Source organism: Mastigoproctus giganteus, chromosome 5 (assembly GCF_048544385.1).
Source record: "Mastigoproctus giganteus isolate SK-2022 chromosome 5, ASM4854438v1, whole genome shotgun sequence".
NCBI lineage: Eukaryota > Metazoa > Arthropoda > Arachnida > Uropygi > Thelyphonidae > Mastigoproctus > Mastigoproctus giganteus.
The window spans coordinates 91,187,279-91,206,434 of NC_143579.1; the positions used below are offsets into that span (position 1 = coordinate 91,187,279).

General features: G+C 37.1%; 1 protein-coding gene across 1 annotated transcript in view; it reads left to right on the forward strand.

The window, feature by feature from the left end:
- Window positions 1-19,156, forward strand: part of LOC150085555 (sister chromatid cohesion protein DCC1) — a 300,470-nt gene that overhangs the window by 217,133 nt on the left and 64,181 nt on the right. The window lies entirely within an intron of this gene.

The window sequence follows — 19,156 nt, forward strand, 5'->3', positions numbered from 1 at the left end:
ATAAGAAATTGTGCATAATTATAATGAGAAATGTAGTCAATTTATCAAGATAATTGCTATGAACATTCAAACATTTATCCCAATATTTGACGAAAATTTTCAAAAAGAAGGAACACTTGGGGAAACATTTCTATAAAGAAAATGTTTCCTCAAGATGTTTTCCTGCAATATGTTGCTTAAGGTGGGGAATTGGATAACAATCTGAACGTGCTAAATTACAGGCACCTCTCAGTTTACCAACATCACTATAACGAATGTCACAGTTCATTCAAAATTTCTTAAAGTTGCCAATAGATAGAGCCCTTATAAAACGAAATGCCAAACATGTAGTGAACATAGTTGTAAGATTTAACTAAATAAACTTTAAAAAAATTTAATTATCAGAAACTTATTATATGATAATTATACTTTCAAATAATTATATAATTTTAAAAATGTTATGATGTCACAAAGGAATTGGATGCATAGAATAATTTTGATATCATATACTTGGATTTTAGGAAAGCTTTTGATACCGTGGTACATGGAAGACTACTGTACAAATTGGAGCATTGTGGTTGCTATTATGAATAAAAGGAGGCACCTCCATAGCCAGGTTGGAAGGAGCAGCAGCAGTGCGTAGCACACGCTTCTTGATTAGACCGGGGTTCGAGCCCGTGACCACCAAATACGGAGGATGCGGAAAGGTCAGGGAATGACCACCGCATATCCCGGAGCAATGTGGCCTTAGTTGCTAATGCTCCTAAAAACCAAACAACAACATGAATAAAAGGATGGTTGAGTGGGAGTAGACAGAGTGGTTATCAATGGACACTGCTCTTCATGGACTAATGTTATTAGTGGAGTCCCCCAGGGTTCGGTGTTAGGCCCATTATTGTTTTCGGTATTTATCAATGATATTGATGAATTTCAGTTAATGTCTAAGTTTGCAGATGATACGAAGGTTGGCAGGGTTGTTAATGATAGTACACTGCTGCAACAGGATCTGGAAAAGTTGAGCTGATGGGCTGAGAGGTGACAAATGTAAAGTACTGTATATGGGTAGCACTGCAGTGCTTTTTTTGGAACGGTATGCAACGGTACAGTGTATTTGCACCTTTATTAACGGTGATGTGTGATATTTGGATGCAGTACACTTCGAAATTTGTAATATTCCGTAAATTTTTTTCACGTTTACCTACTATTGAAATAAGCTTAAAGTTATTTAACTAAATTTGCATTTTTTACTGTCTATTGTTAAGATATTTTCTATATAAAACTTTATGACCATTTTTAGAATTCTAAATTACTCAGTCAGACCTCTGTTTAATGAACTCCTTTTATAGTGAATTTTTTTTAACCCCCCCCTTGGAAATTACATTTAAAATAGTTTCCATTGAGCGAAGAAAATTTTCATATAATGAATGGCTTAGGAGAGACTTAACTGGGTATGCACTGTTTACATTTATGGCCTTCGGCAATGTAGGAAATTAGTGCTGCTGCTAAGCAAGAATTGAGAGTGCTAAAGGGATTACCATTCTACAACTTAGTGGTACCCGGTAAAACCTATCCGACCACCTGTCCCACATACGGAAAAGTTGCGCTTGTCAGCAGTGAGCAGATCAGGGGATTCCTAATGGGCTCTAATCCACCTTCTACTGCAGTGGTGCCTAACCTTTTCCCATACATGGGCCATAATCAAAGTTAGATTTCTTTCGGGGCCACACTGAGTGATTCGAGAAAAATTAGTGCGTTACATTTTCCATATCTTGTTACATTTAAAAGGAAGTTTGTTTTTCGTGTTACCGTTTTTTATTTTCAGGCTATATATAAAAAAATGCAAATTCACAATACTTGTGTGTGTAACAAATCTATGTCACTAATTTATTTTTTAGATTTTATTAAAATGATAAAAATATGACTTGCTTTTGTTTTTAAAAAAAATATCTTTTTTGCCTTAAAATGCTCACTTTGTAAAATTTACAACCTGAAATGATCACTACTTAAGATGAATATAATGCAAATATTAAGGTGAATAAATAAAAATAGTAATACACATAAAATTTAAAATATTTGAAAATTTTATTACATACAATACACAATTACATTTACTAAACAAAACATTTAACGAGAAAAATTTTTTTGATAATTAGCAAAATTTAAAATGCTGTTTTAATTCACTTTCCACATGGGTCATAGGTTGGACACTGCTGTAAATCAACTGTAAGTGCCCCGTTCAAGTATTAGCAGAGAGAGTAATTTTCTTTTATCCCGACAAATGATCATGTTGTTTTATGGAAGTGCGTTATCCATATTTTTCCATAAATTTTCCCTATCTCTGTTTACATGGTCACAGTAGCTGTTTATATGAATCACACTGACATTTTGGACAGTTTCAAAAAAAAAAAAAAAAAAAGGGAAAGAAAGAAAAGAAAAAACTCAAATTTAAGAACTAGTGACAGGTATCGATGAAGAGAGAAATAAAATGAATACAACGAAGGTATTAAACCTTCTAAACATGAAATGTTGGCATTTGGTGAGAATGAAGTTAGAAAATTGTCAATTAGGCTTCAGTTAAATGATAGAGATACAATTCGTGGATCTCGAGAATACCTAATCAAAAAGATGGTTTCAGAAAAATTGAAGAGCATTTGATGAACGCTCTGAGTATGATACCAAGTTCGAGTGAATGTGAAAGAGAATTTTCACAAATGAATCTGATTGTCAGCCCAACCAAAGCTTCGTGATGACAAAAACAATTTCTTCGCTATTATTTCTTAAAATTTTAGGCCCACCACTGACACGCTTCGATCCAGCAAAATATGTCGATTCTTAGCTGCTTCGGAAACGTCATTCAGCAGCAGACACAAACAGTAAGAAACGAAGTCAGCATAGTGTGTTGGATGAGAACTCAATAAAATTTGGAATATTCTATAAAAACTTTATTATGAAATTATTTTTACTTATTATTTTTTGCACATTTTATTTACTTTTTTATACACAGAAGACTCGATTTACTGGGATCGGATTAACGGGACACTTCAAGGCTCCAAAGTCTTGAAGTGTCCCATCGAGACTTAAAAAAAAAAAAAAAAAAAATTGACCACAAATCATAAAATTCAAGTAATAACTAGAATAGGTATAAACAGATGCATTATAAAGTCTTCATTGGGAGATTATTATCTTGCAACTCCCACTGTCTTCACTTCTGCTGCTAAAAAAAAAAAAAAAAAAAAAACCATTTGTAGAGACATGTTTAGTTTGTTTTAGTGCATCACACCACAAAATGAAAATTTTTATTTCGTTATTTATGTCAGGGATAATGAAAAAATTTTTTGTTTAGAAATCACGAAAATGATGGGTAAACCCAAACGAGTTGCGCTTTTAATTAAACAAAAACTTGAAATTATTCAAACGTTTGAAATTAATCCATTAAATCTTTAAAGAACCATTATAATGTTGGTGACCAAACCATACACAACATTGAAAAAATAAAGGGAAGCTATTAGATTTAAAATCAGCAGCAAAAAAAATAAAGGGAAGCATCGTATTGGACATGTGAGTGGCACGTGGTAAGTTTTTTATTTATCGCCATATTTTTTATGTAGGTTACTGAACATTTTTGGATACAGTAAGTCCCCGACTTTTCATGTCCTTTTAATTTTCAATTTTTCCTGATAGCAAAGTATGAGTACCAGCACCTATTTTTTGTACAAAAAAAGCACTGGGTAGCAGTAACCCCAGAGTATTGTATCAATTGGGTGGTACTACACTCAGGGTAGTGAAGAATGAAAAGGATCTGGCGGGTAATTGTGCAGTCAGATATGAAGTTTTCTGAACAGTGCAAAAAGGCTGCAAGAGTAGCTCATGGTGTCTTGTTAATGTTATACAGGAATTTTGCTAGCAAGGATAAGGGGGTGATTGTCCCCTTGTATAAGGCAGTGATCAGGCCACACCTTGAATACTGTATACAGGTCTGGAGACCTCATTTTAGGAAAGATGTAGAGCTTCTGGAATGAGTACAGAGAAGGGCAATGAGATTGGTGAGTGGAACAAAGCATTGGTGTTACCAAGAAAGGCTTAAGTTCTGCAAATTGCAGCTTCTGGAGACTAGGCACCTGCGAGGTGATCTAATTGAGGTGTATAAGGCCTCGAATAGATTGAGCAAGCTCAGTGCTATCGGATTCTTCCTCCTGCTCAGATTACTCACCTGAGGGGGCATAAATTCAAATTGAGGAAAGACAATTGTAGAATAGATGTACAGAAATTCACCTTTAGCCAGTGGGTGGTTGATAGTTGGAACAAACTTCCATCTGTCATAGTGGAGGTCAGCAACTTAAATGAGTTCAAGGCAGAACTAGACAAATATTTAGAGTAAATGGATGGGTGAAATGGGAAGGGTGTTTTTTTTTTTTTAGCTCATGCTATATAAGCTTGCTTTCTTGTATCATATGCCATACTGAACTGAACTGTTCTTGGTTAATAAAACTAATGTAGCCAGTAAAAAACTGTTGGCTTACATGCCACTCCGCATAAAATGTATCCTAATGGGAGAAAATGGCTGCAGCTTTTAAATCAATTTCTGATGGGTTAACAATCTTTGAAGAAGATGCAAATATGGAAAGATTTGCAAAAGTGAAAAGAGGCATTTATGACCGTCTAGCATGCTACAGTGAGATTTTTGAAGAAAAAAAGAAACTGTGCAATCTTCTAGAAAAATATATTTTAAAACAGTGGAAAACCCAGCTGTTTCTTCATTATCGGACACCCTTCCATCTACCTCATCTGCACCTAGTGTCACTTATGTGGAGAATATTGAACTCTGGTGAAGATATTTACGAGTAAAAGTTTAATACATGGTTTTAATGCTTTAAAATGGTTGCTAATGTGCACAGTATATATCGTAAAATCTCAGGAATGCAAGATACACACAACGAACAAAACATATAATGAACAACATCTTGGAACAGAACTCGTTCATAAACTGAGAGTTGCCTGTATACGAGGGCTGCTTGCAAGTGGTCATTCCAGTCTTTCAACTAGGTTTCCATTATTTATGCAGTGGGTGGTGATTCAAAATGAAGGTTTCATTGTCAAGGAATTGAAATTGTTTACTTCTTATTTTGGCATTTCTCAATGACTACATGATTAAACAGTACTGTGTTTGTGCATTAAGAGCGTGGCCATATTTGGCAAAAAAAAAAAAGGCAGTTCTTCATGAAAGTTACTTCTCCCTTCCATAATGCAGGTTGTGTCCTGTGCTGTAGATATTTACCCATATCAAATTTCAACTAATAAATTCTATAATTTTTGCTCTATCCACAGAGCTGAAACTCGGTATAGTTGGAGCCAGAACTGTTTTCTTCAATTTTTTTTTTTTAGTGAGCGCACTCGTCTGTTTGCAAAAAGGAAATGCTCTGGAATTGTGTCACAGTTCTTCTAAATGCACGCAACTGTTTGTTGCCATAAGAAACAACGAAAGAATCCACAACAGTTGTTTTTTAAAAAGAAAAAAAGACTATTCCTTTCTTCAGTGTGTATTGTATCTAATACAAAATCAAGGAAATTCATTGTTGGAAGCCACACTGGAAATGGGAAAAACTTGTGTAAAACTGATCAAATGCTCATTTGATAAAAAAAAAAAAAAAAAAGGGTTTGTTTTATTGGAATTGTTTTTAGAGAACAATATTGGAATAACAGGTTTCCTGGAATATATGATCTTCTAATGAAATTTCAAAAAAATATTTCTATTCATAGCTGCGTTATAAACTTCAAAAACTTGTGCGCAAAAGAAGAAAAAAAATCATCCGCTATGAATATCGAATTGTTTTTTGAAATGTGTATTGTTCACAAAACTACAGTATTTTCTAACGCTACAAAGCTAACGTATTGCTGCTAACAGATTGCTCAAAAAGTATTGTTAGAAAATATTTAAAATTTCCTTGGTATGGATTTGATGTTATCACAAAGGGAGAAATTCTTTTTTAGTACACAAGCCAAATAAATTCACCATCCACAGTCATCCATGCTGTTCAAAGTCTGCATTCCTGTTTTGAGCTTCAATAAAAAGATATACTCCACTGAAAAATAAATTTACTCCCTATCTCTTCTTTTGTTTTACTGTGGGAAGGTTATTTCACACAATCAAGCCCGTGACTGCTAAATGCGGTGCTGTTTCTTGTACTCTCACTATCTTGGGAACTCCTCTGACGCTGTGGTCATCCTAGAGTATAAACGGGAAATTTGACTGAAGAATCCTGTGAGGTCGGGAATTGGATACATAGTTATTAGCATTAGTAATGGCCACATGGTGCAAGGAAGCCTAGGGCTTACACAGCACCAGCCAAAAAAAAATTAAATAAATAGAAATAATAATAATAATAATAAAATACATAAAATAAAATAATAAAAAAATACATAACATAAAAGAACATAAAATGAAATAATAAGAATAAAAACAAATTAATAATAATAAGAAGAAAATTAAAGTAATCATAATAATAATAAAAATTAATACAACCTATGCATTTCCCTCTTCCCTTAGGTAATTATGCAACTGACGTTTGAATTTCCCCACACTGTCAGCCTCTATTACCGATGTAGGTAACTTATTCTAGTAACATATTATGGCTCCTAGTTCTAGAATCATTTATAACTGTGAAAATTTCATCCTTATTTGTTTTGCTTATGCGTCTCAGAGCCTTAAACACCTCAATCAAGTCGACTCTAAGGTGCCTAGTTTCCAAGCTCTGCAGCCCACATATTCGAAGTCTTTCGTCATATGGATGCCCTTTTTCCGATCTTTGGACCCTTTCAAGAAGAACAATGTCTTTCTTTAGGTACGATCTCCATACTTGAACACAGTATTCCAAGTGTGGTCTAACAATAGCCTTATATAATGGGATTATGATGTCCTTATCTCTACTAGCGATTGTTCAATAAATCATCGATAGGACACCATGGCCGTCCTTGCAACCAGTCTACAATGCTCGGAGAACTTCATATCTGATAGTATCATAATACTCAAGTCCGGTATCGACTTTAGTTCAACTCCGCCAAGTGTATAAGTTATTTTGGAGTTACTGTTCTCCCAGGTAAAACTGCTAGCTTGGGGGGATACACGGACCAATAGATTAACAGTAGCCGCTTGCAGAGGTGAAAGTGATTCTTGCTCTGCTTCTATGGGAATGAGCAGCATCCCGGAAAACAAGATGCAGGGTATTTCAGAGACTGCTGGGAGTCATTGCCGATACAAGAAAACACATGGGTTGTGTTAGGGTAGCTAAGAATAGGAACAGGTGCATGTATACTTGTGTATACACCAATGCTAAGAGCTTGGTAAATAAATTTAAGGTATTGGTCAAAACATCAAAGACAGATATTGTTGGGATATCAGAGACGTGGTGTCACGCAGATATAAGGAATGCAGAACTGGAATTTGGGGAGTACAATGTGTACAGGTAGGATAGGAAGGGAGGAGGGGTTATGCTATTAGATAAGAAACACATAAAATACAAGGAAGTGCAGCCAGTCGATATCGCTGGATAGTGCAGTGTCGAGTCAGTTTGGTATGACATAAGCACTGGGAGATCAAAATTGAGAGTAGGCGTGTGTTATAGGCCTAATGACTCTGATGACTATAATAAAAAACAGTACAGGGAAATAGAGAGGGCCAGTAAATCAGATGGTCTTATAATGTGGGGATTTTAACTTCCCAGATATAGAAATGGAACTTGGGGGTTGGTCACACACACTAGCAAGACTTTTGTGGATTTATTGAATGATTGTTTTCTACATCAACATGTTCAGGAGGCAACTAGAGGGAGTAATACTCTTGATCACAGTGTGCTAAAGTGGAATTTACTCAAAGAGTTAACTACCATTAGAAGTAAAGGGAAGGATTTTTGCTTTCGTAAAGGTGACTACGGAGGTCTGAGACAGTATTTAAATTCATCATCAGTTGATCCCACCGTATGGTGGGATCAATTGATGGTGGTTGAGTGGTTGAGTATACAGTACCTGTATACAGTACACCTCCAGACCTGTATACAGTACTGTATACAGGTCTGGAGGCCTCATTTTAAAAAGGATGTAGAGCTGTTGAAACGAGTACAGAGAAGAGCAACAAGATTAGTGAATGGAACGAAGGGTTGCTCTTACGAAGGAAGGCTTAAGTTTTGCAGATTATAGTGTCTGGAGACTAGGCACCTGCAAGATGATCTGATTGAGGTGTATAAAGCCTTGAATGGTTTAAGCATGCTCAATGCTGATGGGATTTCTCCTCTTTTTTTTTTTTTTTTTTTTTTTTTATGTATACCCCAAACATGAGAGATATTAGAACCTATAGTACTTTGTACCGTGCTTTGGTTGGAGGTTGAGAAGACAAGAGAAGATATTTGTTGACATTGGACTTGAACTTCTCTTGACTGTAATTTTCAGGATATACGTATGAAGGAAGGTTGTTCTAGAAAATGGCAGTTGAATGAATAAATGAGGAAGATGAAAAGTTAGTTCTGTGAGTTTGAAGTTGGACAGTAAATGGGTGTTGGCTGGTGGCTGCACATGTTAGAACTCTTTTGAAATAGAGAGCTGGAATTATTGAAGCCAATTCAGAAGAAAACTGCTATGGAAATATCTGTAGAAGAGGCATGCAGCAGAAACAGGACATCTATGAGACAGCAAGTGGAGAGACTCGGCGCCTCCGTAGCCAGGTGGGAAGGAGTAGAAGTGCGTAGCACGCACTTCTTGATTAGACCAGGGTTCAAGCCAGTCACCACCAAATATGGAGGATGCCGAAAGGTCAAGGGAATGACCACCACATATTCCCGGAGCAGTATGGCCTTAGTTTGCTAATGCTCTTAAAAACCAAATAACAAACATGGAGAGACTCTGTTAAAGATGAATCATTAATTATCGTAACTGCCCTCTTCTGAATGGAATCAAGAAGCCTGAGACAGGTTTTGGGGGCACCACCCCAGATGTGGGAACAATATTCCATGGTAGGGTGGATTTGCGATTTATAAAGAGTGAGCAGCTGTTTGGAAGAAAAGTAACGCTGAGAGCGAAAGAGAAAACAAAGTTTTTTAGATGCAGAGGAAACAATATTTGTAATGTGCTATTGCCAAGAGAGATTAGAGGTCAGGGTAATCCCCAAAAGGGATAAATCATTTTTCCTAGAAATCGGAGTGTCACCAAAGATAAGCATAGGAGTAGAAGAATCCTTTTTGCAAGACAGTAGTAGTAGTAGTAGTAGCAGTGGCATTTGATGCAAGAAAGCAAGTGTATGAGCTTATGCAGCATCAGCCAAAAAAAAAAAATCACACCATTTCCTCCAAATGCCTGTCCAGTTCCACCTTAAATTTATTCAACCTATCAACTTCCACAACGACAGATGGAAGTTTGTTCCAGCAATTAACCACCCGCTGTCTAAAGGCAAATTTCCGCACATCTAATCTACATCTGTCTTTTCTTAATTTGAATTTATGCCCCCTTAGGTTCGTAATCTGAACAAGTGGAAGGATCCCATCAGAATTCAGCGTGCTCAACCCATTCATGGCCTTATATACCTCAATCAGAAATCAGATCACCCCGCAGGTGCCTAGACTCCAGCCACTGCAATTTACAGAACTTAAGCCTCTCTTGGTAAGAGGATCCCTTCATTCCCCTCACCAATCTTGTTGCCCTTCTTTGTACACACTTATGCAACTCAACATCCTTCCTAAAATGAGGCCTCCAGACCTGTACGCAGTACTCATGGCGTGGCCTGACCATTGCCTTATACAGAGGGACAATCAACTCCTTTTCCTGCTAGCAAAATTCCTATTTATCATTGACAAAACCCCATGATCTGCCCTGGCAGCCTGTCTGCATTGCTCAGAAAACTTGATATCTGACTGCACAATTACTCCCAGGTCTTTTTCATTTTCTACCGCCTTAAGTGTAGTACCACACAGTTGGTACATTTCTCTTGGGTTACTTCTACCCATATGCAGTACTTTGCATTTGTCAAGGTTAAACTTCAGTTGCCACTTCTTAGCCCATCTGCCCAAATTATCTAGATCCTGTTGCAGTAGTACACTGCCATTACTGTCATTAACAACCCTGCCAACCTTTGTATCATCTGCAAACTTCGACATTAAGCCTGATATACCTTCATCAATATCATTGATAAATATACAAAACAACAGTGGACCTAACACCGAACCCTGTGGGACTCCACTAATAACATTAGTCCTAGAAGAGCAGCACCCATTGATTACCACCCTCTGTCTTCTCCCACTTAACCATCCTTTTATCCTTCTAGCAACTTACCCTTAATACCATTCTGCTCCAATTTTTACAGTAGTCTTCCATGTGCAACAGTGTCAAAAGCTTTCCTGAAATCCAAATATATGATATCAAAATTATTTTTTGCATCCAGTTTTTTTGTAACCACATCATAATATCCTATCAAATTTGTCAGACAAGACTTTCCCTTAACAAACCCATGCTGTGTCTGAATTATTGCTGCAGTCTTGTCTAGATGATCCTGCAATGCATCTTTAACCAGTGACTCCATTATTTTACCCGGAACAGAAGTTAAACTAACTGGTCTGTAATTACTCTTGTCACCCTTCGATCCCCCTTTGTGATTTGGGAACCTCTCCTGAGTCCAAGGATGCTCTCATAATTATGGCTAAGGGTTTGCTTAGTTGCATTGCCGCCTCCTTTAATATAACTGGATAGATCCCATCCACCCAGGTGCTTTTCTTATGTTTAACTTCAACAATTTCTCCTCCACTTTGCTTTCAATTATTACAAAATCATTAAGTATCCTGCTACAATTTGATAACCTTCTGCCATTTTCAAACCTTAATAATTCCTCATGTGTGAATGTAGATGCAAAATACTCATTCAGTTTGTTTGCTATCTGAGCAGGATCATCAACAGTCGAACCATCGATGTCAAGTGGACCAATCAGATTCATCCCCTTCCTTTTAAAGTTTATATAAGTAAAGAAATCCTTGCTATTCAGGTGATATTCTGGCTTATGTTACCCCTGTATCGATAATTCGATGGAAAGGTTCAGATATAAGACAAGACTGAGTTTTAGAAGAATTAACTAAGTTGTCTTTGCCCCACGGGAGAATTACCTGAAGATCCGCATTTAAGGAATTGGTAGCAGATTTTTGAGAAGTTGAAGCTGATTGAGCAGGGCAAGGTTTCTCAAAATGGAAAGTGGAAACATGTGCTATCATCGGCAAAACTATGGATAGGATTGCCAGTCAATGAAAGAAGGTCATTAATATACAAGAGGAAAAGAGTGGGGAAAAGAACTGAACCTTGGGGGACACCAGCATTAGTGGAGAAGTTAGAAGACAGAGAGCCATCTACTATCACCCTCAGTGAGCGATCAGAGAGAAAACTGGATAACCAATTAGAAAAAACAGTTGGCAAACCATAAGATTGAAGTTTGTTTAGGAGACCTTTATGCCAAACATGATTGAAAGCCCTTGAGATGTCAAGAGCAACTATTTGTGTTTCACCGAACCTTTCCATCGAATTAGTCCATAAAGGGGTAACATAAGCCAGAATATCACCAGTGGATTGACACTGATGGAATCCATACAGGCGATCGTTGATCAGAAGGAAGGTTTCTAGGTAGTTTAAGAGTTGGCGGTTAATTGATTTCTTCATTACTTTAGAAAGAGTAGAAGTAATTGGAATGGGACGATAATTGGATGGGAGGAAAAACAAGTGGAGAAATACCATCGGGACCTGGAGCTTTCTTAAAATCAAGATTTGTCAAAATCATTCTGACATCCTTTTGATGGAATACCACAGGAGTCATTAATGTAGCGTGTTGGGAATGGTGGGAGGTGTTATACCAAGATGATTAATAGATGAGTTGGAAGAAAAATGGGATGCTAGCAGGTCAGCTTTATCCTTGGGTGAAGTGACAACAGAACCATCTGGTTTGGACAGAGGTGAGAGCAGAGATGGACAAAAGTTGCGGCCAATAGCTTTGGCAAGAGACCAGAATGCTCGGCTACCATTAAGGCAAGAAGCAAGTTTTCCACTCTTAGCCTGTTCAAACTCTAGTTTGGACTGATTAATAACTGCTTTACAATTGTTGCGAGCTTTGATGTACGCAGAAAATGAAACTGAAGGATTAGATACAAGCCAATTACAGTATGCAACATTCTTCTCTTGAACAGCCTTAGCATATTTATTGGAGAACCACGGTTTAGATCGGTGGTTCCCAACGTGGGTCCCACGCCCCACATTGGGGAAATTTGATTGCTCAGGGGGGAAATTCAAAAATTGCTCGTCTAGAGTTTAAAACAACCGCCTACTATGATTTCACTTGTACAAAAAAGAATTGTTGGTATCTCAATTTGAAATAAGCATTCATTAAATGTTGTACTTTCTACAGAGCCGCACTTGAAAGTTTGGAGTAATATCAACTACAGTTTGCTCTGAGAGTACTGCTTACTATGCCTAGTGAAGGAATAGTACGTACTGTATTGGATGATTGCTTATGGCATGCGCAATGCGCAAGCAAAGTGGTTGTCTACTGTAGCCTACTGCGAACTCCGTATGTTATATGAAATAGGTAATTCCTTTCATACAAACGCTCGTTTGGGCGTCGTAACTGTACATTTGGCGATCTCAGATTAAAATAAAAAATTACTTTGTCTGCGCACAGAATTATTATTAATGAAGAACCGTGATACACAATGGTATGTATTTGTCGTATATGTATATTTCTGTGGTCTCAGTAAATAAGCAAATAAGTCCAAAAACTCGAATTTGCAGGAGAGGAAAAATAAACTTCACACTCTCATATATTCGAATATACAAATATTTATTACTCACACTAAAACTGCAATAAAGAAGATTAGCATTAGCATTAGTAGAGGCATATGATGCAAGAAAGCAAGCTTATTCAGCATCAGCCAAAAAAAAAAAAAAAAAAAAACACACCACTCCCATTTCACCCCTCCGTTCGTTCGAAATACCTGTCCAGTTGAGCCTTAAATTTGTTTAAGCTATCAACTTCAACAAGTGACGGAAGTCGGTTCCACCAACCAACCACCCGCTGGCCAAAGGCAAATTTCCGCACATCTATCTGACATCCGTCCTTCCTCAATTTGAATTTATGCCCTCTGACGTGATTATTTTCAGCAAGATGAAGAATCCCATTGGCATTGAGCATGCTTAAACCATTCAAAGCCTTATACACCTCTATCAGATCACCTCGCCGGTGCCTAGTCTCCAGACTCTGTAATTTGCAAAACTTAAGCCTTTCTTCGTAAGAGCAACCCTTTGTTCCATTCACTAATCTTGTTGCCCTTCTCTGTACCCGTTCCAGCAGCTCTACATCCTTCTTGAAATGAGGCCTCCAGACCTGCATACAGTCCTCAAGATGTGGCCTAACCATTGCCTTATACAAGGGAATAATCACCTCCTTATCCCTGCTAGAAAAATTCCTGTATATCATTGACAAGACACCATGAGCTACTCTTGCAGCTTGTCTGCACTGCTCAGAGAACTTCATATCTGCCTGCACAATTACCCCCAGGTCCTTTTCATTCTCCACCACTGTCAGTGTAGTACCACAGAGTTGATATGTTGCTCTGGGGTTACTGTTTCCCATACGTAGTACTTTACATTTGTCAATGTTAAACTTCATTTTGCCACCTCTCAGCCCATCTGTTCAACCTTTCCAGATCCTCTTGCAGCAGCATAGCATCAGTAGTGTCCTTAACAACCCTGCCAACCTTTGTATCATCTGCAAACTTGGACATTAAACTTGATATCCCATCATCATTATCGTTCATAAACACCGAAAACAACAACGGACCCAACACTGAACCCGAGGAACTCCACTAATAACATTAGTCCACGTTGAGCAGTGTCCATTGATTACCACTCTCTGTCTTCTGCCACTCAACCATCCCTTTATCCATAGCAGCAATTTGCCTCCAATGCCACACTGCTCCAATTTGTGCAGCAGTCTTCCATGTGCAACAGTATCAAAAGCCTTTCTAAGATCCAAATATATAATATCAAAGTTATTCCCTGCATCCAGTTCTTTTGTGACTACATCATAGTATCCAATCAAATTGGTCAGGCAAGACCTGCCCTTAACAAAACCATGCTGCGTCTGAGCTATAACTGAATTCTTGTCTAGATGATCCTGCAGTGCTTCTTTAACCAGTGCCTCCATTAATTTTCCTGGAACAGAAGTTAAACTCACAGGTCTCTAATTACTTGTGTCAGCCTTTGATCCTCCTTTGTGAATTGGGGTTACATTTGCACATCTCCAGTCTATGGGTAGCTCCCCTGAGTCCAAAGAAGCTCTCATAATTATGGCTAAGGGTTTGCTTACTTCCTTTGCTCCCTCATTTAATATAACTGGATAGATCCCATCCAACCCAGGTGCCTTTTTTATGTTTATCCTCAACAATCTCTCCTCCACTTTCCTCTCAGTTATTACAAAATCATCCAGCTCACTGCCAATGTTTACTTTACCTTCATCATTCTCCTTCCTGAATAACTCCTCATGCGTGAATGTAGATGCAAAATACTTGTTTAGATTGTTAGCCACCTGAGCAGGATCCTCAACTGTTGAACCATCAATATCCAGTGGACCAATCTGATTCATCCCTTTCTTTCTTGAGTTTAAATAGGTAAAGAACTCTTTTCTGTTTTTCTTTGCATCCTTTGCCAAGGATTTTTCATAGTCTGCCTTTGCCTGCCTAATCTCCTTTGTGACTTTGTTATAGACGAACTTATATCTATCATAGGCTTCCATGTCACCCATTAATTTGTATGTATCCCATGCATCTTTCTTCTCTGCCACATGTCTCATTAGTTCATCTGACAACCATTTAGGCCTAAACCTTGAACAATATTTCTTAGTTGGTATGTAAACCTGGTAGCCTCCAAGATTAGTTCCTTGAATGCTTCCCATTTTGAGTTTGCTGTTGGTAACATCATCAGTTGGTCCCACTGCATAGAATTTAAATACTGTCTCAGACCATCATAGTCGCCTTTACGAAAACAAAAACCCTTCCCTTTACCTCTGATGGTAGTTACCTCCTTGAGTAAATCCCACTTCAACACACTGTGATCACTGCCACCTAGTGGTTCATTTATCTGCAGATTGTTAATGCATGAAGAATCACTACTGATAATCAGATCAAGAGTATTGCTCCCTCTTGTTGCCTCACGAACATGCTGATGTAGAAAACAATCATCCAATAAATCCACAAAAGCCTTGCTAGTGTGTGAGTGACCAATCCACAAATTCCAGTCAATATCTGGGAAATTAAAATCCCCCATTATAAGACTCTCTGATTTACTGGCCCACTCTATTTCCCTGTACAATATCTTATTATACTCATCAGAGTCATTAGGCCTATAGCACACTCCTACTCTCAATTTTGATTTCCCTATGCTTATGTCACACCAAACTGACTCGACACTGCCCTGTCCATCGATGTCGACTGGCTTCACTTCCTTGGATTTTATGTGTTTCTTAACTAATAGCATAATCCCTCCTCTCCTCCCCTCCCCTCCTGTCCTGTCTGTCCTTTCTATACACATTGTATTCCCCAAATTCCAGTTCCGCATTCCTTATATCTGTGTGATACCACGTCTCTGATATCCCAACAATATCTGCCTTTGATGTTTTGAGCAATACCTCAAATTCATCAAATTTATTTACCAAACTCCTAGCATTGGTGTACACGCAGGTATACATGCACCTGTTTCTATTCTTAGCTACCCTAACACAACCCATGTGTTTACTTGTACCGCAATGACTCCCAGCAGTCTCTGAAATATCCTGCGTCTTGTTTTTCAGGCTTCTGCTTATTTCAATAGAAGCAGTGCAAGAATCACTTCCACCTCTGCCAGTGGCTACTGTTAATCTATTAGTCCTTGTATCCCCCCCAACTAGCAGTTTTCCGACCCACCTAACACTGCCTCGACAGCATCAGCAAAGATATCTGCATGTCACATAATAGTAAATAATAAATACTTTATTATAGTGCACTTAACTCATTTTTGACAAATTAGACTTATCTGCTTGTTCACAGAGACCACAGATTTAATAGCCTGAATTCAGTAATTTGTGTGATTTATTAATTCAAAAAGCATACTAATAATTAATTTTGACATATTAAAATAAAATTAAATTAACTTTAATGCATAGTTTATTTTTAGTTTTTGATTTATCTTATATTTATTTCTTTCAGTTGCACAGTAAAATGAGTAGTGCAAGTAAAAAAAAAAAGTTCGTCAGTATTCAGAGGAATACTTAAAATTTGGTTTCATACCCGCTGTCCATGATCAAAGGTCACCTTTTTGTCTTTTATGCCAACAATGCTTGACCAACGAATCAATGAAACGAGGTCTTGCGGTGCATTTGAAGGCGAAACATAATGCTCATGTAAATTCAGATTTAAATTACTTTCAAACTTTAAAGAAGAATTTAGAAAAAAGAGCAACATTAAAGTCTCTGTTTATTGCTCATTCTGCAACTGTCAATCGTACTCTTGAGGCTAGTTATGAAATTTCTTTACTCATTGCTAAATCTGGGAAAAATCATACTATAGGAGAGAATTTAATCAAACCATCAATATCAGCATTTCTTAAAACAGTTCTGGAAAAAGATGACAAAGACGTGAAAGCTATGCCACTCAATAACGATACTGTTAGCAGAAGAATAGATGAAATGAGTGAAGATATTGAAATACAACTTGTTGGAAAGCTGAAACAAGAAAATTCTCAGTGCAAATGGATGAATCAACTTTGAGAGACAGTGAAGCCGTACTGATAACTTAGGTAAGATGTATTGATAAAGGTAGTTTTGCTGAAGAAATATTATTCTGTAAATCATTAGAGAGCACCACTACCTCCAAAGATATATATAATAAGCTAAAAAATTACTTAGATGACAATAATATACCAATGAAAAATATAACATCTTGTGCTGCAGATGGTGCTCCTAATATGATGGGCAAGAAAAATGGCTGCTTAAAATTGATGAAAGATGAGAATCCAGAAATGCTTCATGTGCATTGTGTGTTATTCATAGGGAAAACTTGGTAGCTAAAAATATTTCACCTGTTCTTAATGAAGTACTAAAATCAGTTATAAAGTGTGTCAATGCTATTAAAGCTAATGCCAAATGTGAGCATCTCTTCAAGCTTTTTTGTGAAGAACAAAATGCAGACCATGTGAGACTTTTACTTCACACTGAAATGAGGTGGCTCTCAAAAGGGAACTGCTTTAAAAGATTTATGGAACTATTTGATACTATTAGTGACTTTTTAAGTGACAAACCTGAAATGAAGCATCTGTTAAGGGTCGACGGTAAAGCATTTGTGAGTTATTTAGCCGATATCTTTGAAAAACTAAATATATTAAATAAACAACTTCAAGGAACAAATAAAACTCTTGTCGATGGAAAAGCGAAGATATTTGGTTTTATTACATTTATTGAATTATGTCAAAAATATATTTGTAACAAAAATTTTGAACAGTTTCGTTGGCTGCAAAAATGTGAAGTGACTGATACCGCTGTACTTGTTATTGTTGATCATCTGAAAATTCTGTCCACTGATTTAAAAGAAAGGTTTTCTGATTTAAAACAAATTGATTTTCCAACCTGGATGATGCAACCAATGTTAGTGGATTTGTCTGATGTATCAATGCAGTGCCAAGAACTCTCAGAAATGCAAAATGATGAGTCAGTTAAAACTTTATTCAATATAAAAGGAGTCAGTTAAAACTTTATTCAATATAAAAGGAGCGATGGTATGGCTTTGTGATGAAACAGAAATTAAATACCCAAATTCAACCTACTTTGCAAGAGAGCTATTGTTACCGTTCTTCATATTTAGCTGAATGTGGATTTAGTGCCATAAATGATTTGTTACTAAAGAAAAGAAATCAAATGGATATCACAAAACAGGGAGACTTGAGACTGAAGCTGACTAAATTGGAGCCCAATATAAAATCTCTCTGCAGCAAGCATCAAGCACAAGGGTCTCACTAAATTTAGTGCACTCATCTAGAAGTGACTTTACATGGAATGTTGAAATTATTAAACAATTAAATAATCATTACTAACAATTAAAATATTATAGAAAAATCTTTCATATAAATTATTTTGTACTTGAAATTTAGTTGTCTATTATATGTTTTGAAAATTTACTTACTGTTTTTTTCTTAATAATTTCTAATGATTTCTTCCTGAAACCTAAGTCTTGTGTTCTGAACAAGTTGTAATTAGGCTTCATTTAGGGAATAATTCAATTTTTGAAGATAAAAAATATGTATATCAGTGTTTCCCAACATTACATAGGGCGCATTAGAATTTTAGAAAGACTTAGGTGGGGCATGGTAAAAAAAAGGTTGGGAAACACCGGTTTAGATGAAGGACGAGATTTTAAAGTGGAGTGTGGGATAAAGGATTCCATTCCTGGAAGAATAATTTCATTGGCACGATCTGGGCAAAAGTTGACATCAGAAGTTTTGAAACAGTAATCCGACCAAGGAAAATAAGAAAAGAAATCTCGCAAGTCGTCCCATTTTGCATTCTTGTAATACCGAACAACACGGGGTTGGGAATAGCCACAAGATAAAGTCTCCATTGGAGAAGAGACAATCACCAAGTTGTGATCTGAAGTGCCTAAAGGACCTCTCACTTCGACCGTGTTCATAGAAGGGTTGTTTGTGAGAAAAAGATCAAGCGTATTGGCTGTATGATTAGGATTGTCCGGTATTCTTGTAGGTAAATAAACAATCTGTGCAAGGTCATTGCATTAGTAATTGCAAAAGCCTCAGCATCTCGACCAGCTGAGTTGGTGGAACTAGAAAACAGAAGCCAGGTGGAGTTGTGAACGTTAAAATAACCAAGGAAAATTACCTCACTGTTAGGAAAGTTGGACTGGAGAAAGTCAAGTTGCAAAGAGAGGAAGTCAAAGAGCTCCAAGTGATTAGTGGAGTTGGGAGAACGGGAGAGACAACAGATGAATTTGACACAATGAGATAGACAGACTTTAAGCCAGAAAAGATCAAAGAGAGGAGATTCCAAATTACCAAGTCTCTGACAGGGAATATCAGAACGGCATATGCACAAGTACCACCTTTGAGGCGAAAGGAATCATACAGCGAATGA